This window comes from Triturus cristatus, chromosome 5_2, assembly GCF_964204655.1.
Source record: "Triturus cristatus chromosome 5_2, aTriCri1.1, whole genome shotgun sequence".
NCBI classification, from domain to species: domain Eukaryota; kingdom Metazoa; phylum Chordata; class Amphibia; order Caudata; family Salamandridae; genus Triturus; species Triturus cristatus.
Genome location: NC_140588.1, coordinates 952,886,909 through 952,901,811, shown reverse-complemented (window position 1 = coordinate 952,901,811; position 14,903 = coordinate 952,886,909).

Below are 14,903 nucleotides of genomic sequence, written 5' to 3'. Positions count from 1 at the left end.
CACTGTCGCACTTGCAGGCGAGAGAGATGGTTAGTAGTTGTTTTGGTCCTGCCATTGGAAGCGATGTCAGGAGCAGTGGGTGAGGCAAGTGGCAGTGGCCTCCTGGTCAGGGACCTGGCACTTATTATTTTACAAATTAAGCACTGCACCCACCACTACCCTGGCAGTGTTTTGCGAAGTTTCTACTTTTAAGTTTGCAAAGATGTGCTGTTTTAAGTTGTACATTTTAGTGGAATAGAAATGTAATTTCTTGTACATTTATGAAGAAATGTCTGAAGCTGCCTTTTGAGGCAGCTGTATAAGCACAATGCACAGGAGATGGCTCACGTTTCTGCTACAAATATGTAATTCTTTGGGAGTAATAGTGTTGTGCTTCGTGTGTCCTTTCAGTTACATCAGAGCTTTAAAAGCAGGAGAATAAAGCACAGCTGCTGGAAGAAGCCCAGGAGACGAAGTATGCGTGGGCTCAGGAAGGGTGAATGCCCACAGCTGGAGTTATGAGGCCACAGTGGGTGGTTGGCCGTCAATAAGAGGCGGATTCGCTCAGTCGTGAAACGTTTCCTGAAGCACGTGACTGGGTTCAGACTGAAAGGGGGGCTTAGAGCATTCCACAGGATTGGACCTTGTGCTCAGGTCTGCCTCCATGCTTCTCTAATGCAATCAGAGTTAAAGGGGCCTCAGAACCCGAGCCGTCATCAAACAAAGGAACATTCTGGAATGTATATTGTTAGTAATAGTAATGCAGAAGTATGTAAAGAGAACTGCCTGACCCCTAGAAAAGAATATGTCGGAAGTTGACAATAAGTAAATTGTTGCAAAGGCCCATGTTTTTAAGCAGATGTGGCAAAGTGAAAAAGTTGCGACCTAGGCTAAGTTTTACAGACATTTCTGGAAAACAACTTTCTGCGCCCCTACAAGAAACAGAATGGTTTAAAATCGTGATCTCTCTTCTTATGAAGACAATTTTCATTGAAAAGGGGGCTTAAAACACAATTGCAAACAATTGGACCAGTCCCTTGGTTGGCATAGAGCGTCATCAGAGTGCCGCAGCCTAGGCAGCTTCTTGTTTCAAGCATCTTTTAGACAGGCTCCACCAGTCAGGGTGAGCAGGGGATTGGGTTACAAGCTGGCCTGATTTTTAAAAGCTTGTTTCTCATTGTTGACGGAAAAAAAGAAAAACCAGCGCGCGCCTCGCGCTGAAAGTGGGAGGGGTGGGGGGAGTGCGAGAGCACACAAAGCGTTTCCCTTGCGGGAGCGAGCCACGGACACCATGTGTTTGTAAGTTAATTACAAACATATGGTGTCAAGCTTGCTCCCGCAAGGCAATCGCCACACGTGCACGCGTTGCCATTGAAGGCAATGGAACGAGTGCTGAAAAGCCAAAGCCATTCCAAAAGGTCTTTTTGCCTATTCAGCGCATGTGCGCTGTGTAGGCGAGACCTAAAAATAATTAGGTGCACAGCCCTGTGCATTATAATTGTGCAGGGGCATTCAACGAGATTTTCAAAGCAAGTATCACAGATAAGGAACGCAACCAGGAAGTGCACAGTATTTAATCTAAAATGCGTTAAAATCTGTGCTGAGGTTTGCTAACCATCAGGTGGTAGTTCGGGCCCGTCTCTGTCAGGAAATCAAATTGGAACTGAACTGGTGATTAACTTGGAGCCTGGCGTTCTCAAGATTCACACTATGCAGTTGCTTTACCTTGTCCCTATATGTATATATTTTTTCTGACCTGGTGTTGGTGGTTTTAGGACTCTGGCACTTTAGCACTGCTGTCCAGTGTAAAGTGTGTGTGCTCTCTGTGGTAAACATGGTAAGATTGGTCTACACCTGTTTGGCATATTTAATTTACCTGTCAGTCCCTTGTAACGTGGCATCTCAGATACCCAGGGCCAGTAAATTAAATGCTTCTGGTGGGCTTGCAGCCCTGCTTGCGCCACCCACCAAAGGAGCCTTTCAAACCTGTCTCAGGCCTCTGCATTTGCAGGGCCTGTGCGTGCAGATTACTGCCGCTGTGACGTGACACGTCTGTGACCCCCCTTTTACTGCATGTCAGTCATCCCTAAGGTAGGCCCTAGCTAGCCCTATGGGCAGGGTGTATTGTAGGTAAAAGGTAAGACATGTACCTTAAGTGTGTGGCATGTCCTGGTAGTGGCAAACAGCCATTTTGGTTTCTCACTGCTGTGAGGCTGCCCTCTCATAGGAATGCATTGGGGATTTCCTGATAAGTGTAATTCCTGATATGAGAGGGGCAGCTTGGTCAAGTTTGGTATGTTTGGAATAGTGATAATAAATGCTGCGTAATGGTGTGCGCATATTTATGATCACTATTTTAGAGATGCCCCTTTTAGAAGTTGGCATTTCTGTGTACTATGTGTCTTTGCGTGCCTGATGTGTATTGCATGTCTGGCTCTGGAGTGAAAGGGGTTGGTCAGGTATGTGGCTCCAGAGGGGCAGGGTAAGTCAGCGCTAGGCTGAATGGGCAGATCTGCATTTGGAGTAGTGAGAGGGGTAGTCCCTGACCCTGAATAGGTCTGTTCCTGCCTGGTTGAATGCTGGCTCCGCCCCCCTGTGGTGTGTCTGAGGACAGAACCCCACCTCACAAAGGAGAGTAGAAGCACTGTAAGCAAAGCCCCCAGAACCAGTTGGGACTGGCTCTCCCAGCCCTGTGCCAGAGCAGAACAAAGACCAAGGTAGTATAAATATTGGGGCTGTGACCCCATGTAAGGTGTGCTGTTGTGGGTGCTTACTTGTGCCTGCTGGACTGCTGGGCCCCAGGAGGAACTGCCACGAGGGATTGCCCCTCTGCTGAGGGCCCTGTGAGCAGGCCTACCTGGGCCAAGCTCTGCCCCTGAAGAGCACACTCGGCTCAGGGAATGCCCCAGGGATCTTGAGTCCAGCAGCGCTGAGCTGCACATTATCCTGAGGGAATCACGGTGTGGGTATTCCCCCACACTGCATCGGAGTAAAGTGGAGGCCCACCCCACATTTTTTTACCTCAAGAAGTGAAGTAGGAGCCTACCCTGCATTTCGGTGCTGCTTTGAGCGAGAGCCTACCCCGCATTCTGTGATACTTTGAGCGGGAGCCTACCCTGCATTTATGCTTACAGAGAAGCGGGAGCCTACCCCGTATTCCTGGGCTGAGAGCCGACACCATAAGCGACCCGGAAGCCAGGCGCCCACTGCCTGTCTGTGGGCGGGGCCAGGACAAGGAAGCTGACAGCCGGCTGGCAGCACAACGCACCAATCAGGTGGCCCGTGTCTGGAAGAAGGCGGGGGCCCGTGTGCCGGTGGGAGCCCTGCGTGGTGCCTGAAGATTGGAGCCTCATTGGCTCCCAAGGTGAAGGCTGTGGACACACCGGAGACTTTGCTCCGTGATTACCAAGGTCGGGGGGTCAGGCGGAAGGAGCCTGGCTGTGGGCGGAGCTCCCGTGTCCACAAGGAGAGCCCTGCGTGCTGCCGGAGTACCGTGTGTAAACGGAGGGGCCGGAGGAGGCAGAGAGAAGCTAGGGAGACCCCGGAGAGTGGGTGCCAGATCAGAAGTTGCTAGAGGGAGCTGGTAGCTCTGACCAGCCATGAGTGGGCAAGACCGCAGCCAGAGGAGACAAGCCCCAGAGGGGGCCGGGCGTTTGCACCAGGAGGAGCCCGGTGAACGGGGCTTTTCAGGCACTGTTGGTGCAAGCGCTGATTCCTTTCTGGGCCATATAGAGCCCCGGAGAGGGGAGCTGAGAAGGCACTGTGGTGTTTAATGATCCACAGCTGCACTGCCAGTTCGTGGGCAGCTGCAACAAGAGGACATTTTGCTTAGTCCCGGAGTGAGGCTTCAGAGGCACAGTTGTGCCAGGGTTAATTTCATCAGCTGCACCGTGAGAGCACGGGCAGCTGCCATGACAGGGGCATTTCTTTTTGGTATAAGAGAAGCAATGGTGAGTTGCACCCTCGCCCAAGTAGAGCCCTGACTTTTGGACAGAGGGCATTGGAGCCCCAAGGACGGCCAGTTTGCCTGGGTCATTTTTGTGGTATTGGTAGGGCGCAAGGCCCTACAAGGATACATAATGTGTGTATGCCTGAGGGGATGTATGCACCTAGGGAGTGTTACTATAGTGCACTTCTAAAAGTGATTTATGCCTAATATGATGCAGACATGATGTGTTAATGTTACTTGTGATGATACTGAGTACAGTATTTTGCCAGTCGTTACTGGTGGTGTCTTACTACCTGTTCTTATGGTTCTGACAGTGGCCCGATTGGCCCTGCCAGGTAGATAATCTCCTGTAAATTACTACCTGGTGCCAGTTGGCACAGTGTCTATGTGTGGTTATGATCTAATGTGTTTATGATAATACAAAGGCTATTTTTTATATAACCTTGTGTGGAGTTTCTTTTGTGGTGTGCCTAGTGTGTCGCTGCTATGTGTGTGTGTTGTACAAACGCTTTACACATTACCTCTGGGGTAAGTCTGACTGCTCGTGCCAAGCTACCAAGGGGGCAAGCAGGGGTTATCTTCAGCGTGTAACTCCCTTGCCCAGACTAGAGTGGTGGTTTCTGCCTGGCTTAGGCGCATGCCCTAGCCAACCAGAAATCCCATTTCTAACACTAACTCTCTGTGACATATATAAGTAGAGCAGCCTAGCCTAGCCGCCAGCGGTCTCTATATAAGTGTTCACTAAGATCTGATACAGAGTATTCCAATCTAAACAATGCCTCCAAACCACGACTTTCTGTTGTTCCTGCTCTTACCTGGGGTCTGGGCGCCACTGCTTCCGAGTGCCCTGCTGCTGCTCAGTCCTTCCCCCCCCTCCCGCCGCCGCGTGTGTAATCTTCGTGGCCGCAGCGTGGAGGGTGGGCACTCAAAGACTACACTACCCAGGATCCCCGGGCCCATCTCGGCAACCAGCGTCATCAGATTAGCGCCCGGAGGCGCTTAAAAATCGTCAGTACACCCGGTGGAGCGGGTGCCTCCAAACCACGACTTTCTGTTGTTCCTGCTCTTACCTGGGGTCTGGGCGCCACTGCTTCCGAGTGCCCTGCTGCTGCTCAGTCCTTCCCCCCCCTCCCGCCGCCGCGTGTGTAATCTTCGTGGCCGCAGCGTGGAGGGTGGGCACTCAAAGACTACACTACCCAGGATCCCCGGGCCCATCTCGGCAACCAGCGTCATCAGATTAGCGCCCGGAGGCGCTTAAAAATCGTCAGTACACCCCGCGTCGCGGGACGCGCGCGGGCGGCGCCGGGCCGAGCCCGGGCAGAGGGCGGGCCGTCTGGGGCCGTCAGGGGCCAGAGGAGGCCGGGTCGGGCCACCCCTCTTGCGTCGTCCCCCTGAAGCACTGTTAAAAGTACCCTGAGTGGTCATTGGAAACTACTTACTGTTGGACTGCCCTATTTGGACCAGCTGAAGACATCAGACGGTATTGTGCACTTTAACATTTCCTCATAGCTCATTAACATGGAACCACGTAAAAGTACAGTGGGCACTTTAGATGCGTATCTACTGAGAGCTGAATCCTTACTTATTCAGGAAATACAATCAACCGAAAAAAGACTCTCTATAGAACCATCACTAAGATCAATCAGACTCTCTGACGCTTTCAGCCCACCCTCACCGACTAGATCCCCCAATGGATCAACGGCCACTATGGACCCCCCAGTCCATCTCCCAACTGTGTCACCAGGCTCAAAAGGAATACAGCAGAAAGCCACCTCTCCACTACCAAAAGGGCCCTTAACTCGGGGGAAAGCTAACAATAAACCAAGTATTGGGAGGGGGGCACACAGAAAGGGCCAATCAGTTAAACCTGGGAGGACACCAACCCACTTAATTACTCACGATATAGGTATTCAAACAGATGAACCAATTCCACTCACCCATGCTCGATTAGACATTCTCGAAGAAATGATTAAAATGACAGCACAAAATAGCATGAAGGAAATTCAAACAGCTGTTAGCCATGATATAGAAGAAAAACTGAGTGAAATGATATCTTTACTTTCCTCGGTTTTTGAGGATAAATTTGTCCAACTTACGAAAACTCTACTCGATGGCAGAACACAATCACACCTCTTAAATACCGTGTCAGCACTAAGTCAACCCAATCCCCAGCAAGCACAAAATCCATCTCTACTAACAGAACACTCAAGTAAACCCACTTCAATGACCTCCACCACTGTCTCAACAGCAAGACCGCCGAGCAAACAGAGCACACAGGGAGTTTCAACATCACACACAGCAACGGAACAATCTGTGACACCTTGCATAATTTTAAACCACGAGAGCAGGGCAGACTTGACCACCACCACAATCCCAAACAAAGAAATTTTACATCTACCGCCAGCCGCACGACCATATGTTTTGGTCCTAACAAACGTCCCGCCCCTACAAAAAGACTGTAAAGAAACATGGGTTTCACTAAGGAACAAGGTTGCCTACTGGCTCACTAACAACACTTATTTCCACCCCAGGCACATAAATCAGATCCTGATGGTGAGAAGAGTGGGCTGGATTGGGGACCTTAATAAACAAAACCCTGGAGACTGCATAGTTATAAATTTTAGGTCTCCAGGTCTAGCCCGCTCCCTTCTTAGGATCAATAGGGGAATAACACATGAAACCACTAACATTAATCTGGTGTCACTCGATTTTTTCTATCGTATCGAGCAAACGAAATCCCCCAGAGAGAACGGGTGCATCCTCACTCAAAACAGGTACGAACAACTCTCCATGTTAGAGGAGGTGGAATGACAATCAATACCATCGGATATCCCTACTCCTTCAATCCCCATTTTGTCCCATTTCACATCAAACGAGCTTCCTAGTTTACATCCTGCTACAAACAAGATCTCAACCATATCTCGTCTTAATTACCCACTACCAACAGTTCAACAAGGGACCCCTTTAAACCCCGATCATACCAGTGTCCCTGAAAACTCCTCGCTCCAAATAGTTAGATCCTGCAGGGTGGATGACATCACTCCTACAGAGTACACTCTTACGGGCAAACAAACTACATCCAGGACCCCCAACAGAAGTAACGGAGAAAGCTCCGTATTAACTGTAACATTTTGGAATATTTCGGGCCTTCTCTCAAAGATCCAGAACGAAGAATGGATCAAATTTATGAAAGCAACCGAAATAATTGCTCTTCAGGAGACATGGGCAACCACTCCTATTCACATAAATGGTTTCAAGACCTTCTTTAGTCCAGCACTCCCCTCAACATCCGGTAGAGCAAAAGGAGGACTAACCACCTATGTCTCAAATTTAACACCCACTCTGGAAGCTTACCCTCTTAAAAACGAATCACAGTATCAGATCCTACGAGTTACCATAAACAGGATGCCACCAATTTTAATAGTTAACATCTATAATAACCTCACTGACTTTAGTTTTATGGAGGTTATTAAAGAAATTCGTGAATTCTTACAAAAACAACTTACCGAAAGAAAAGGAAATGACCCTATAATAATCTGGGGGGGGGATTTTAACTTGACACAATGTAAAAGCACCTTAAACGGAAACTGTGGCTATACAGACCATCAACAGAATTATATCCCCCACTTCGTGCACTCCCACAAGGGGTCAATCCTGAATGAGACTATGATTCTCTTGCAATTAGCATTTGCAAATGAACATACTGTGCCTCTAACTCCCTTTGCTCCAACTTTCAACGGCAGAGGCCTATCTTCCTGCATTGACTACATTTTAGTGGGAAACATTCGCCCAAAGCAGATCCTTGATGTTATTACACACGATTGTGTTTTTAGTGACCATTTCCCACTATCTGTTGCCATTCAAATTACCACATTGCGAGCAAACGCTCAAACAATACTTCACGACAATTACATTTCCATGTCCCGTTTAAACGGTTACGCACTTAAATGGTCAAACATCGATCCCGCAGACATTTTAAAAACCGTCATCACAACAGCTTATTCAGCTTTTGAAGTCTGCCTAACAGAAACTTCTTCTCCCGCTGAGATAGTGACCAACTACGAAGACATAATCTCAGCGGTAAGAAACGCCCTGACAGTGCACCCCAGGGGACAAAAACTGACAAAAGACAAACCTAAATTCAGATGGTTTAACCCAGCATGTTCCAAAGCTTATAAACATCTTAAAAGATCTCTAAAAAAAATCCCCAGAAACACGCTCGAGGTTAAAATGGCCAGGCAAATTTACAATAAAACATTAGCATCCAGAAAAAAGGAATTAAAAGAGGAATACTGGACTGCTTTGCATCATAGCTGCCTAAGCAAAGACTCGGTTACTTTCTGGGAGATTGTAAATTCTCCCTTCTTGACGGGCCCAAAAGGCAGTGGAACGCTTGAGTCGACCATCTCTGAACAAGAATGGGTCAGCCACTTCTCAAAAATATTTTCAGCCCCAACAGATCAATCCCCACAGACGTCAACTTTACCACCGGCCAAAACTAATCTTGTAGCGATGAACTTCAATCTTGCGGAGGTACAGCAAGCACTGAACGGTAGTAGATCAGGAAAGGCCCCAGGACCAGACTCGGTTCCTATGGACCTCTACAAATCAAACATCGACTTATGGGCCCCCCTGCTACTAAACGTTCTAGTGGCTCTGGGACAGGTAGGACTGCCAACATCCTGGTCAGACTCGATTCTAGTCCCTATTTTTAAAAAAGGAAACAGGAACTGCCCTACGTGCTACAGACCTATATCCCTACTAGACTCCTTTGGTAAAGCAGTAGGTAGAATTCTATTAGTACGACTACAAACTTGGGCAGAGACAAATAATATTTTATCTGACATCCAGTTTGGCTTCAGAGCAGGAAGAGGCACCACAGAACAGGTTCTTAACCTCACCCTCCTGAGAGGGAAGTATGTCCATGCAAAGGGTGGCAGCCTTTACATGGCATACGTTGATCTATCGGCAGCCTTCGACTGCGTAGACCATAACAAGCTCTGGGCCATAATGACTAATCTGGGAACTGATATAAACCTAGTCAACTATATCAGAGAAATCTACTCGAATACTACAACAAGAGTTAGATTTGGTATAGGGGGCCAGCTTACTTCATCTTTTGGCATTGAACGGGGAGTCAGGCAGGGCTGTGTCCTGGCGCCTTTTCTTTTTAACATTTACACCAATGGTCTAGAAGCAGCATTGCTAAAAGGTAGCCAGGACCACCCGCATATCCAACTGCGCCCAATCCCCGCCCTTCTTTATGCGGACGACGCAGTTATAATAGCCCGCACCCCTCTGGAACTTCAAAGGACCTTGGATAGATACACAAATTTTATGCACTCATTGGGTTTAAATATCAACGCCAAGAAAACCTTTACAATGACTTCAGGTAAACAACTGCGTAAAAGGAAAAACATCTACTCAAACGACTCTGAAATAGAACACACTACAACCTATCCCTACCTGGGAGTCATAATAGATAACAAATCCACCTGGAATAGTGCCGTAGAGAATAGAAACCTACAATTCTTAAAAACAACAACGGCACTGAAAATGTTTGCTCGGAGACTGGGAAAAAGAGCATCCAAAGAAATGCTTGACATTTACAATTCAAAATGTCTCAGTGTGGCGATCTACGGGGCAGGGATCTGGGGCAATGCACGAGTCTCCTCAATTCAAAAAACAGAGAACTCCTTCCTGAAATTTCTGCTGGCAGCCCCGCGATCCACTTCAACTTTTAACATTCACAGTGAACTGGGCCTCCCATTTGTCACAGACGTAATACGAATGCAGCCAATTCTCCTATGGCATCGCATCTGGTCCACACCGGAACTAAAATTTACACAGACACTTATTTTAGATTGTATGAAATTGGAATACGGATCACGCATTACTTGGCTCACCTATGTCAAAAATTTTCTCACTGACTTGGGACTCGAACACTTTTTTACCAATCCCCTAAATACTAAACAAATCTCCAGAAAGAAAATACGTGACATATGTTCAACCCACCTAACAGACCTACGTCTGGCACTTGAAGCAAACAAAACTACTGTGCAACCGTTTCTTCATATCCAGACAACAGATCAAATAGAGCCTTATCTGAACTCCGTCTTAACCAACTACGAGAAATTCTTATTGACCAGACTGCGTTTGAACATATTCCACCGCCTAATTACATTCCCTGTGACAAACGATTGGTCAGCCCAATTGGCTCTATGCCCCTGTGACGACTCCTCTGTTCAGTCGACCCTGCACACAATTATGTTTTGTAGATTTTATACCGAGGCAAGAAAGCTATACCTGATTCCTGTTTTGAAACACCTGGGCTTAACCCAATGCAGACCAGCCTTCATGACTCTTCAAATGTTAGAAACAGAAATGTTGGCAACTAACGTGGCAAAGTTCCTAAAATTTTGCGTGCGACACAGAGCAAACCTATAAGTGAAATTTTATCCAGACGGCCCCTCGAGCCACTTAACTATTCCCTACGATGAACTGGGATTAGCCCCCCTCGCATCCTAAACCTGCATTAGGGGGGTTCTGTTTCTCGAGCACTGTCTGTACATTTTTACATTTTTAATGTTTTAAAATACTTGTAAGGAATTGTTATTAACCAATCTATATGTATATTTGTATGTGCTTTTATGGTATGCAATTTCCTTACCGAATAAAGCTTTTCATTCATTCATTCAATCTAAACAGTTGGAAGTGTCTGAGACAGGGAAGCCCTCGCCTCCCTGGTCCACCTCAGGTGACACAACAGGACTCTCAGCAGATTTGTTTTGTAGTATTATGCATAGAATGAGTTTTGTTCTTTTTCTCCTTTTTCACTGGAGGGAAGTTATTGGGCTGCAATGCACCATCTGAAACAATTGATAATCGGTTAGTCAGTATACATGGGTTATGGGCTAAAGTTTGAACATTATCATCTTTTACAAAGGAACTCTTATTTCCAGTTAATTAATCTGAAGGATTTGGGTGCACCAATGCTCTACCCACCACACAAAAAAATGCATAGATTGGCGCTGTGCTTCTAATCTTTCTTCAATGAGGCCAATCTGAGTATTAATTGCCTCCTTCACACTGGTAAAATAGTTTATAATTTAGGGTACTGTTTTGGTCCTGTGTTCTTTTCCCCCCCCATGGGATTAGTTGATTTTCTGTAACCTGTTTTGGCAAAAACATCACTTTTTCAACACCAGTGGTTTAGGAAACCAGTAAACACAGGATCAAGTAACATAATAAAGAGGGATTGGCCAGCCCTGCCTCTTTTGAACTCTGACGGGCGCAGATGGGCCCGCTCTTGACCTGACCTTGGCCCGGGCAAGTCCCACGCTGTGGAACTCAAATAAGTAATTGAAGAACTGCCGCTGTTCCTGCCCCACCTTCCTCTGCCCCTGGTTTGTGGTGGAATGTATGCTGGCCAATGTGGTCCGGCCCAGATGCTCATGACTACACCAAAAGGACCAATGCGTTGCAGGATTCAAAGAAACTTTCTAAGCGCTGCAGCAGTTTTTGCACCACCTTCTCCCCCTCCTAGCTTGGGGCGGATGTGTTCGGGACAATGTTGTCCAACCCAGAGGCTTGTGAGTACACCAAAAGTAACCCATGCTGCTGGATTCAAAGAAGCAGCAGTCCTTGCCCCATCTTCTCCTCCTGTCTTGGGTTTGGCTGTATTCTGGGCAATATGTAGTCAAGTGCTCTTTAAGAAGAGGACGTTCCCCAATTCTGCAATAGAGAATGCAAATCTGTAGTTTCCTGTGTTCTAATAAAAGGTCCTTCTACTGATTAAACACAATAACATCCAACTCTGCAAGGTTGTAGGTTTAATGGGTATGATGATCCGCACATATTCTGAGATTTAGGGAACAACAGGTGAATTTAGACATGTTAAGCATCAAAATCCATATGTTTTGGTAATCGCTGAAAAGAATGAATTGAAATTGCATTTTTGTAGCGTGCACTACCCACGATGAGGCATTGAATCGCTTTACAGTGAGTAGCACGCTACCTGAGAGCTCAAAGTTAGTGGTCAGTCCATTGGTTATTGGGGTTAATCTTACATGCTAAAGGAAATCATTCCTTGCTTTTACTCCAGTTTCTTTGTGGTAATTAGTGCTTTAGGCCTGATCATGAGTGGGAGTTAAGTGAAAAGCAAATGCTTGCTGGAATTAATATTGCTACAATTACTAAAAAAGGTATAAGACAGATAGGCGTAACATTTAGACTAGAGTAGGTTATGTACTGAAGAGGCACAGAAGACTATAAAAAAAAAGAGGGCGAAGGACAAGTTTAGTTCATGGCCTATTTTTCATGCGTGATTTTAAGGAATATAGCAGGTGGAGATTTTTTGTGATAGCATGCAATCTGTCGACATAATCATGTGGAAAGGAACAGTTTTCAATTCAGCTCTAAAGGAATGTGGGTTTTAATAGTCTTCATAGACACTATTTTAAATATGTGGCAGGTACTCGCATCACTGCAAAATGCAATCCCAATGCTTGTTGAAACACCTTTATGAATGACCTTCAAGCAGTGTGACATTTAGGCACATCTTAGTACCTTTAATTACAATTTGACACCACTGTATGCATGCAAGCAATACATTTAAAAAGAAATCCAGAAAGCCCCTATTGTGCACCTAACACAGCAGTATATTAAATACTACATTTTTGCAAATTGTTTACGCCAAACAAAAACTACACATATACTATGTAAAATGTGGTATGTAAACACCAACCACCTTAAAATATAACAAGGCAGCTGATAAACACATTGCAGCAATGATAATTAGGGTACCCTTTGGGCGACAGTGGCCTTTATAAGTGCCCGAAACAATACAATACAATACAATAATTAGTAAATTCCGTGCATGTTTCTTACCCATTCACTACCTAGTTCAGAAGGCGCTGTATCCCACTCCCACCTGAAGAGCACCTCCGCAGAGCAGACAAAGTGTTCTGCAGAATGGATATGATCCTCCAGCATCCACCTTGAATCCTTAATAAGAACATAAATATGTTTGTGCACACACACATGAAAAAACATTACTCTCTCCTTCCTTGGAGAGCAATGCTATTCGATGACTGGAAAAAAAGTCAGAATGCAAGAGGCCTCTTTGATTAGCAAATGGCATTAAATGCAGTACTGCAAAGTTGCCATTCATGAAAGCGAGGCCTTATCCACCCATGAGCATAAATCAAGAAGGAAAATGTATCAGTTAACAGTACTTTCCACACTACTCTCTTTTGTTTTTTTTTGTTCCTCATTCGCCTCCAACCCCAGACAGCTAGAAGGTTTGGAAGTCGCCACTGTTACTCAATTTTGAGACATAGGCCCTCGAGGGATACAACCCGGATCTGTCGCCCGCCTACCAGTAGCAGACAAACCCCCTTCATGTTGCTGACCTATCGTTGTGAAGGAGAGGGTGGTGGCGCTCTCTGCTGATTACTCATAACCAATGACTGTTGCTTAAGGCCCACCCAAAATCGAACCTGGGCACCAGAATGGTGAGGACCTGCACAATCTGTGAGTTTCCCACGAAGCTTAATCATAGGAATATTTAACTGAGCGCATTAGAGAGAGATAACTAACTAATGTTTAACCAGGAGACCGATTTATCAAGCAATTCTATATAACTTTCTTTCTGCTACTTTTCAGTCTTGCCAAGTCTGTACGGGAGGTTTTATACAAGGAGGACAACCAGTCTGAGTATATAGGGTGTGTGACCTCAACCCATCTCTTACATATTTCTCGTCTCGCCAGCAGCATAGAATAAAACAGGAAACTCCTGCTTGGGTCTGTGATTTCACTTTTTTTTATGTTCATATCATTTTATTGAAAAGAAATTGAAGTGACTGAACACAGTATGCAAAATAAATGGTATAACTTAGCATTCCAAGCTCATCATATAAGAATAATAACATTGGACTACTAATATAAAATAAAAAAGAAAAATCCAGATCAAGTAAAATACATATGTCATCTAGATACATAGAAGAAACGTACAGAACAATTAGGGAGTCTAGGGTGGTTTAAGAACCATTTGTTCAGCACTTGTATCAACAAACATTGTGACAGGCGACCATAGGTCAGCACGTTTTGTAGCCACACACAAAAGGGTACACAAAAGCAGTATCTAACCTGTGATTATGGCAAACAGTGTACCACCAAGCCCTATAAAAAATCTTAGAGGAATCTTTCCAGTTGACAGTAATCTGTTGAAAGGCAACTGCTAATAATAAGTCAATAATTTGGACATTGAGAGGTGTGTCGTCCCAGATGGGAGAGAGGCTACCTAAAAAGATATGAGTAAAGGAAAAAGGAAACTTAGTGCCGTAAATTAAATTAATTTGAGACCATACCTGTTGCCAGAAACTATGCACCTGTGAACAATGAAACAACATGTGAAATAAATCAGCATTAGGGGAGGAGCATGTCCAACATGTGTCTGGAGTAGATGAGAAGTGTTTGGATAAGGTAGCTGTCGTAAATAACAATCTATTATAGACATAGAACAGCGTTTGGGTAATGTTTGCTGCTCTAGAAGCCTTACGTAATTTGATCCATATGCCTTTCCATAGTGATAATGGCCAACATGTAGTAAAGTTTCGTTCCCATGCCTCTTCAATTTTTGTCTTCTGTCTGTTAGTGTCAGTGCCCTGTAAATAACTGTATATAATAGATGCCTTGGGTGTGGTCATTAACAAGGTCTGAAGACTGGTAGGAGACTCTGGGTCATTAGGAGTGTCTTGTGTGGTAGGAAGATGGGAAAGAGATTCCAGCACAGTTTTTTTGAGCAAGTTATACTTATTGAGAAAGGAAGCCGGAAATTGAATAATAGCCTGCGCTTATCAAAAGGTAAGAATTGTGATTCTGAGAATAATTGGTAGATCCAAATTAAGCCTCTATGTCTCCAAGTCTTCCAATAAAAGGGCTTACCTTGAATCAACAACTTATTATTGTGCCA